The 9,178-nt window shown below is 46.8% G+C and overlaps 1 pseudogene; it reads left to right on the top strand.

Annotated features, from left to right (window-relative positions):
* The first annotated feature begins 4,772 nt into the window (after positions 1–4,772).
* LOC136517630 (uncharacterized) lies at positions 4,773–8,700 on the top strand (annotated as a pseudogene).
* The last annotated feature ends 478 nt before the right edge of the window (positions 8,701–9,178 follow it).

Raw genomic sequence — 9,178 nt, 5'->3', positions numbered from 1 at the left:
GGCCAACCCGAGGAAGCCACGGAGCTCTCTGATGTTGGATGGTACTAGCCAGTCTACCATAGCCTAGCACCTTCGCTGGATCAGTTGATAGGCCAGCAGCACTAATCACATGACCGAGGTATGATATGGACTGTCTAGCAAAACTGCATTTGGATTTCTTTAACCTCCACTGATCACGGCGAAGCCAATCAAAGACTTGTTGCAGATGCTTGACATGAGACTCCAAGGAAGAGCTAAACACCAGTATATCATCAAAGAAGACAATAACGAAACTTATGCAATCTAGGAGCAAGGGTGGCATTCATGGCACCTTGGAAGGTACCTGGTGCGCCGGTGAGCCCAAACGCCATCACCCGAAACTCATACTAGCCGAGGTGTGTTTGGAATGCTGTTTTGAACTCCTCCCCTTCACGCAACAGAATTTGATGGAAGCCAGCCCGTAGGTCCAGAGTAGAAAACCAGCGAGCATATGCTAACTCATCCATGAGTTGGTCGAAGACCGGTATAGGAAATTTGGACTTTAAGGTCAAGGCATTGAGGTGACGGAAATCCACACAGAAGCGGTAGCCACCATCTTTTTTATGCACCAGGAGCACTAGAGAAGAGAATGAGCTATGGCTGTGGCGAATCAACCCTTGTGACAACATGTCTTGCACTTGTTTCTCAATCTCGTCCTTGAGCTTGGGTGGGTACCGATAAGGGCGGACATGGACTGGAGTTGCTCCAGGTATCAAGGGATATCTCATGATCACAAGCCCTGGACGGTGGCAAGGAAGTAGGTGGCTGAAACAGATCAGAGTAAGCATCCAACAGTGACTAGTAACTCAACTAGCAACGTCTGCAAATCCAGTTCGGCTTGGTCAGCAGCAGCGACTGAAGCAATGTGAAGTAACAGTTGCTGAGGAAAAGAAGTTGGAATCCCGTGCAACACAGTTAACTGTCCCTGATATGTAATCGCCATCCACTTGTCCTACCAATGAATCTACATGGGACTATATGCGGCCAACCAATCCATGCCAATCACGACATCAAAGGTGCCTAGTGGTAGCACCCTGAAGTCAGACTGAAAGGAACAACCCCCAACTGACCAAGGAACTTGAAGCAGGACTATAGAGGTGGTAAGCTGAGATCCACCAGCAATCAATACAGAAGTAGACACTAGAACTGAAACCACACCAGTCAAGAGAGGAACCAAGGCTTGATTCACAAAAGATGATGAACTGCCTGAATCGACCAAAATCTACAGTGGAATGGACTGCAACAAGCCGGCGAAGCAGATGGAGCGGGAAGTTGGCACCCTAGACAATGCAGATTTGGAGAGGTCTAAGCAACACTATTCTGGATGTGGAAACTCCTCAACAGAATCAGCCAATGAATCTTCTGAAGAAATGGACTCCCAGAGGGCATCAACTGCATGCAGGACCTCAGGGGCACATACATGATCCTTACTCCACTTGGCGTTGCACTTGAAACATAGACCCAAAGCACGCCGATACGCCTTGACTGCTAGCCATGGTTTGATTGGAGGCCGGAGCAGTCACCCCAGTCTAAGCAGCAGCAACTGGAACCATCGGCTTGTCAGCCCTCGGTGGAGGCGGGGGCAGCGGCAGTGGAGACGCTGCGGCTGCTGGAAGGCAGGGGATGAAAAGCAGCCGTCCAATCACCTCCACGCGGGGCTCGCAGAGTAGGAGCCATGCCCACCTCTTCCTGCAGTAAGGCAAGACGAACAGCAGCATCGAAATTGTGGGGACGTTGAACTAGAATTACGGCTCGAATGTCGGAACGAAGGCCATCAATGAAACGCTGAGTGAAGAAAAGAGGATCGGCATTAGGAGAATAGGAAATGAGTTGATCAACTAACTAGGAAAAAGCAGTGACATAAGCTGCAATAGAGGTCTGTTGGCGGATACTGAACATTTGACGAAGGAGGTGCTCATGCTGATCACGATCGAAACGTGCGTGAAGCAATTGGCAGAAGGAGTCCCAAGTGGCCGAGGGAAGTTGTGGGGCGATAGACTGGTACCAAATGGTGGCTAGTCCTTCCATATAATGTTCAACCAGACCAATCTAGATAGAGGGATCGACAGCATACGTGAGGAAATACTTCTCACAGAGGGAACTCCAACGTTTCGGGTTAGCCCCATCGAACGTTGGAAAAGGCAGTTTAGGAAGCCGGCCAGTGAGTTGATTGGGGCGATTGGGCTCGGGGTAGGGAGGGTAAACGGTTGGTATAGGAGGGGAATTGTGGAGATGGAGGGGTTTGTGATGAAAATTGGGATGGGGAGGTGGAGGGGGGTGGAACAGATGTGCAGGAGGATGGTGAACTGGATCCGGTGGCGGACGCGGAGGAATGACGACAGGAGGCAGATGAAAATCAAGTACAACAAGACGAGATTGATGTTCAGGAAGCATACCATTGGCCGGGACATGGGTCCAAGTCGTGACGACTCCGGACCCAGCATCCCGTGGACTAATGTCGACGCGGTGCCCGCTGGGCGGTGTGGCGTGCAGACCGGTTGCTGGAGCCAACGCAGTCGCCGCCGGTGGTGAAGGAAGCGTGACCGGCTGGTGAGACGAATCGTCGAACACCTGGCGGTCGAGGGATTTCACCAGCTTCTGGACGTCCTTCTGGATGTCATCCAGGACGCCATCCATGCCTGGGCGCCACGCTTGGAGATCCGCCGAGACCTTCGCGAGCGCGGCCACTCGCGGATTGAACTCTGGCTTGACGGTGATGTCATTGCTGGGCTCCAGAGGGGTGGGGCAGTGGTCGTCGGCGAAGGAGGCTTCGAGGGAGGCGAGGCGCTGTTCGACGGACGCAGACGCCGGATCCGTAAGTCGGGACTCGATGCCCGCCAAACGCCCCTCGAGCCCAATAGCTTGGGTGGAAATGGAAGCCTCCAGAGTAGCGAAGCGGGAGTCGACGGAGCCGGTGCGGTCGGCGAAGGCGCGGTCGCGGTCATCAAGACGGCGGTCGAATTCGTCGAAGCGGGCGTTGAGCGCGTCGAGGATGTGCTTCAAGGATGGCTCCATGGCGCCGCGAGCGCGATTTAGCCGGGTGTAGTGGTGGTGTGGGGTTAGGGGGCGGCGGAGGAGGAGGTGGCGGGGAAGGCGCGGCCAGGATTGGTAACAAGACGTATGATACCAGGTGTTAACACCGCCAGTGCGGACGCAAGGAAATGGTACAGGAAGAACAGGATTGCGGGAGTAAATCTACTAGGAATGATTAAAAACAGAATTAGGGTTTTTACATATTTCTCTCTGCTCTCTTTCTCACATCCCTCTTGCTACTTATTCTGTGACCCTAGTTGACCCAGGATGGGCCAATCACCCTGGCACTCGGCTTCATCAGTCTCTTGGGCCGAACTGGTGATGGCCTGGTTCCAGCAGCTGCTCCTTCGGAAGCCACTGGGCCTGCGCTGTTGATATTTCCCTCCTTGTTTCTCTGCAAAAAAATGTGGAAAATGGCAAACATCAGGAGGACCAGAGAATAAGCATCATAACAGGAGCAAGAAAAATAATACGGATGCAACCTCATTATGTCAAGGCTTACTGGTCAAGAACCGAAGATGTCTAAAAAGGAAGAACGGACAAGCTAATGACCAGATACCAGTGCAACAAGGACCATTTTAAGAACAATTTATTAGTTCAGGCTACTGTTGGGATCATAAAAAGGACAAAAAACACAGATTGAGGTGAATGAGGACAAGGAACATGAAGCTAGCTCCATCAGCTTTGTCAGGATCCAGATAAAACAGGTACTTAATCTTGTATGAGAATAAACAGCAAATAATAAAAAAGGCATAATCGATTTCAGTTATAGAGCAAGACCAGAATGCAATTTAAGATTGAACTCATAAAGGACAACACTCCTTGCCTACTCACAAGTGCATGAGGATCTACTGAGCTACTTCCCTAACATAACTGAAAAGCCAGACGAAAGCAGTACTATACACACTGTTATGCAGCTCTTACCGAAGTCTATCAAAATATCAAATCCAAGTTTGGCTAGACCACAGTCTGAAACTCTTGCTGTGCCTTTGTCCACGAGAATATTGCTGCTAGACCAAATAAAAAAGAAACCAATTGACAGTCAGCATCCCAAGCACTACCTTTTTTAAAACTAAATGCCTCAAATGTAACTAAGAACTGAATTACTTTTCATTTGCTATGAACTACTCTGCAGTGGACCAAGGATCACGATGCAGAATTCGTGTCCTTCAACCCGAATAAGGGAGGTTGGAAGTTGAATGTTAAGAATTTTAGAAATAGTTCATCTGAGACCAACCATAAATACTCACGTACCATTAAACAATCGTGCTACGAAAAGAACTTTATGTTCCAAATGTGCTATGAGGCCAGTCTCAGTGCGAGTTTCATGTTAGCATGATCACCAACTCTCTATGAGTTATGAAATTAAATGTCTATAAAACTATAGAATGAAACTTTGTATTGAGAGTGAGTGTTTCATCTAAGTTTCATTTCATTTCATGACAGTCTTGATAACAATGCCATAGATATCCCTGAACTATTGGAGATGGCATACTTAATCCCACCACCTACAAAACAACCGGTTGTTTGGCACTTTAAATTTTGTCAAACCGTTTAATTTGGTCCCTGGGCGGTTTTTGCGGGCGGTTTCGCCGACATGGACGCTCCAACCTGGCAGCCGTGGCCAGCCGCGGCCAGCGTGGCTTCCGGCCCCACCTGTCAGGCGGCCCTTGGGCTGAAATTCGCCTCCCCTGCCTCCCTTTCCGTTTCTGTCTCCCTCTCCGCCCGCGCACTCTCCCACGCCCTCGTTCTCTCCGAAACATCTTCTCCCTCTCCGGCGACACGGGCGACGCGGCGATGATCGGTAGGACGCCACGGTGATCGGACTTCTGCTCGTCGACCAGGTCCGCACTTGCTACTCGTAGATCCAATTTGAGGTTTTTCATTTGCGCGGTGTCAGATTGCATAGCACTGGTTTGGGGGGGAATTGGGGTTTTCGTTGCGGCTGTTGATTAGGGTTAAGTGTCGTCATAGGGGTGGTTTCGGCGTAGTGGTTGAGCATGGTGGAAGAATCTGTGATGTTGTTTACCCAGTTGTTACCGTCGATCGTATGTTAGGGTTTGTAAAATTTGAGTCTTTCAGTTCTTTTGTTCTGAGAGCTTGTATGTCGTTGGCAGGATGGATAATCTGGACAGAATCTGTATAAGATTTCACTTTGGTGGTACTTTTACCACCGTGGGAGGCGCCCAGTTCTATGTTGGTGGAGACATTGCTGAATCCTGGATAGATGTGGACAGGCTTTCGTTTTTTGAGATCAAGGGCCACCTAACTGATCACTATAATCCAAGTGTCTTGAGGATGTACTGGTTGAAGCCTGGGATGCATATAAATAATGGCCTTGTGTTGTTGTTAGATGATGATTCCTGCCAGGTCATGGCTTCTTATCACAGTGATGGTAGTTGTGTTGACATGTATGTTGAGGAGGTGGCTATGGAGATCAATGCAGATGATCAGGACATATGGCTTGGTGATGATGAGGGAGGAGATGAAGCAAATGATCAAGATATGCCTGCTGATGTAATGCAAAGCCCACTGATGGATGACAAAGATTACCAATCTTACATGGCATTCTATAAGTCACCTTCAAAGGACTCAGACAAAGGAAAAAGGGCTGCAGTTACAGAAGATGAAGAAGACTGTGTGCAGATGTCATCTGATGATACATCTGATGAAGAGTACAAGCAACCATCAGAGGAGGACAGCTCTAGAGATGATGAAGAGGCAATTGAATTGAGAAATTATGCAAGGCAGATTAAGAGAAACATCAGAGCAAAGAAGCTAGGTATTCATGCCAGTGAAGTTGTGGACATTAGAGTAGAGGATTTAGTTGATGAAGTACCCAATTTGGATGAACCTGGCAGTCCTTTCCTTGATTCCAGTGATGAGTATTCTTATGAGGAAAATAGTGATGGAGAAACTGAAAGGTGGAAGACATTGGAGAACAGGTTTGATAGTAAGGCTGAGGTCCCTGTTTTCTCACTTAGGATCATTTAGATGCAGCAGGCAGTTCAAGAAGGCCCTAGTAAAGTATGGACTGAAGGCACATAAGTCACTCAAATTTGTCAAAGATGAAAAGACTAAGGTTAGGGCTATATGTGACTGGCCTGGATGCAATTGGTTGATATATGGGTCAAAGACTACCAGGTCTAAATGGTTCAAGGTAGTAACTTTTGATGATGTCCATACTTGCCCACCAAGGAGAGACAACAAGCTGGTTACTTCAACTCTAATTGTTAAACACTACTATCATCAGATCAAGGACAACCCCACTTGGAGTGTTGGTCTCATGAAGGCTGCAGTTCTGAAGGACTTGTTTACAGATGTGTCCATTTCAAAGTGCAAGAGAGCAAAGTCTATAGTGCTGCAGCAAGCACTTGATGCTATGAAGGGGGAGTACAGCAGAGTGTATGATTACCAGCTAGAGCTTCTGAGGTCAAATCCTGGGAGCACAGTAGTTGTATGTCTTGACCCAGATATTGAGGACAAGAAAGTATTTGAGAGGTTCTATTTCTGCTTTGATGCTTTGAAGAAAGGTTTACTGGCAGGATGTAGGAAGGTGATAGGATTGGATGGTTGCTGGTTCAAAGGTGCCAATAATGGCAACTTACTGTGTGCCATTAGGAGGGATGCCAACAATCAGATGTATCCAGTGGCTTGGGCAGCAGTGCCAATAGAGAACTATGATACTTGGTACTGGTTCCTGTCATTGCTGCAAAAAGACCTCAACATCAGTAATGGAGGTGAGGATTGGGTTCTGATTTCAGATCAGCAAAAGGTAAGCATGTGTACATTTCAAACCCTACCAAATTGATGCTATCTCTGTGTAAATCCTTACTAGTTGTCAATTGTTTATTGCAGGGGCTGTTGAAGGCAGTGAAAGAATTAGTACCCAATGCAGAGCACAGAATGTGTGCAAGGCATATTTATGCCAATTGGATGAAGAAGTACACAGACAAGAAGCTGCAGAAGAAGTGGTGGAGGTGTGGAAAGGCATCAAGTAGGACACTGTTCAACTTGTACAGAGCTTACCTTGCTCAAGAGACACCAGAAGGTGCCAAAGACATGATGAACACCTCACCAGAACACTGGAGCAGGGCTTTTTTTCAGGTTAGGCAACAATTGTGACTCAGTTGACAACAACATGTGTGAGAGTTTCAACCATAGTATTATGGAAGCTAGGTTCTATCCAATGATCTCTATGTGTGAAGCCGTAAGGAAGAAGCTGATGGTTAGAATTCAAGAAAATAGGACAAGAGCTAACAGATTTGCCCAAATATTTTCAAAAAGCTGAAGATGAACATTGAAATGTCTGGCAAGTGTATTGTACTGTGGAATGGAGAAGATGGGTTTGAAGTGCAAGAAAGGGAAGACAGGGAGTACATAGTGAACTTGCAGAAAAGAGAGTGCACCTATAGGTATTGGGAACTGTCAGGCCTTCCATGTTGTCATGCTATTAGTTCCATCTACAAAGCCTCACAAAAGCTGGATGACTACATTGCTCATGTTTCACCAAAACAACATACATGAAGACATACCAACATGTGTTGCAGCCAATGGAGGGTGCTGCCAATTGGCCAACCTCAGACATGCCTAGACCATTCCCACCAGCATATGTCAAGATGCCTGGTAGGCCAAAGACACAAAGGAGGGAGCAGGGGGAAGAACCTAAAGGAACAAAGATGAGCAAGGTTGGGATTAAGATGAGTTGCAGATTATGTGGTAAAATTGACCACAACTCAAGAAGGTGTCCCAAAAACCCAGAAGCTGGCACCAAGAAAAATGCTCACATCAAAAGAGATAGAACCAGAAAGAGAAAGATGGCAGAGACAAGTGCTGGGACAAGTGCTGGGACCAACAAGCTCAAAAAAACCTGTACAAAGAAGGTGAGAACTACTACAACTATTTCAATTTGCAACCAACCTTTGCTTTCTTATCATGTCATTATTTCATCTGTGCCAAAATGTGTAGGCTAAGCTAAGTGGCAGCCAAGCAAGTGGTAGTCAGCCCACTGCAAGCCAACCAAGTGGCACTCAAGCTCCAAGGCAAGGAAGGACAGGGCCAACAAGTGCTTCTCAGCCCACTCCAAGCCAACCAAGTGGCAGTCAAGCTCAAGGGCAAGGAAGGGCAAGACCACCAAGTGCTTCTCAGCCCACTCCAAGCCAACCAAGTGCAAGAGCAAGACAATCATCTACAAGGAGCACAACTGGCAGTCAGCCAAGTGGAAGCTAGGCAACATGAAGGCAGCCAAGACAGAGCAAAAGTCGATTGGCTAATCTGTTGTTTGGAGACAACTACTGAGAACAAACATTGTTTTCAGCTCTTTTTTGACAGAATGTGGATGACTTTTGTTTGTAATATAACATACACTTGTGTGACATGATCTATGGACTGGTTGATCATGTGCACTGGTTCTACATGTTTTCTGTAAAATACCAGTGATGGGTCACATAGTTAGTAGTAGTAACAGTATGGTGTAAAATACTCAGGATGCAGTGATGGTCAAAGAGGTGACAGTAGAAGTAGAACAAGTGGTGTAAAATACCCAGGCAATGACAGACATATGTCATGGCAGACATGCTAAGTTATGTAATATACCCAACTATCTATCTATCTTGTTCAGTGTCATCTTTGGGCTTTGGTCTTCATGTATCTGTCTGTTTCAACACAATATGCACAATTACAAACTAGGTACACACACATTCTGCATTTCTCGCATAGCAAACAGAGTTTTCAATTCACATTCAACAGAAACATAGTTATCTTACATTCAAAAGAAACTGCATTCATGTGACAACCAGCCATCATTCCTACTTTGCTCTAGCATTCAATAATTACATGATCTAGACTCCAACATTCCTAGTTTGCTCTAGCATTGAACAACATGGCAAACAACATGCCCACCACAAACACACACATGAAAACACATAAACTAGTGCATCCTTTAGTCATTCCCTTCATCTTCACTTGCAATGCCTCCAACTCCTTCTGCTTGGCTTGCAACTCTTCATCTTTCTTCAACAACTGCTCATCTTTCTTCACCAACTCCTCATCTTTCTTCAGCACCTCCTCTTCTTTCTTGAGCAAATCCTTATTTTTCTTGACCAACTCCATGTCCTTGGCTTCCAAC

Source organism: Miscanthus floridulus, chromosome 17, assembly GCF_019320115.1.
Source record: "Miscanthus floridulus cultivar M001 chromosome 17, ASM1932011v1, whole genome shotgun sequence".
Classification (NCBI taxonomy): domain Eukaryota; kingdom Viridiplantae; phylum Streptophyta; class Magnoliopsida; order Poales; family Poaceae; genus Miscanthus; species Miscanthus floridulus.
The sequence above is the reverse complement of the archived record's forward strand: the minus strand, read 5'-3'. Positions and strand labels throughout refer to the sequence as shown.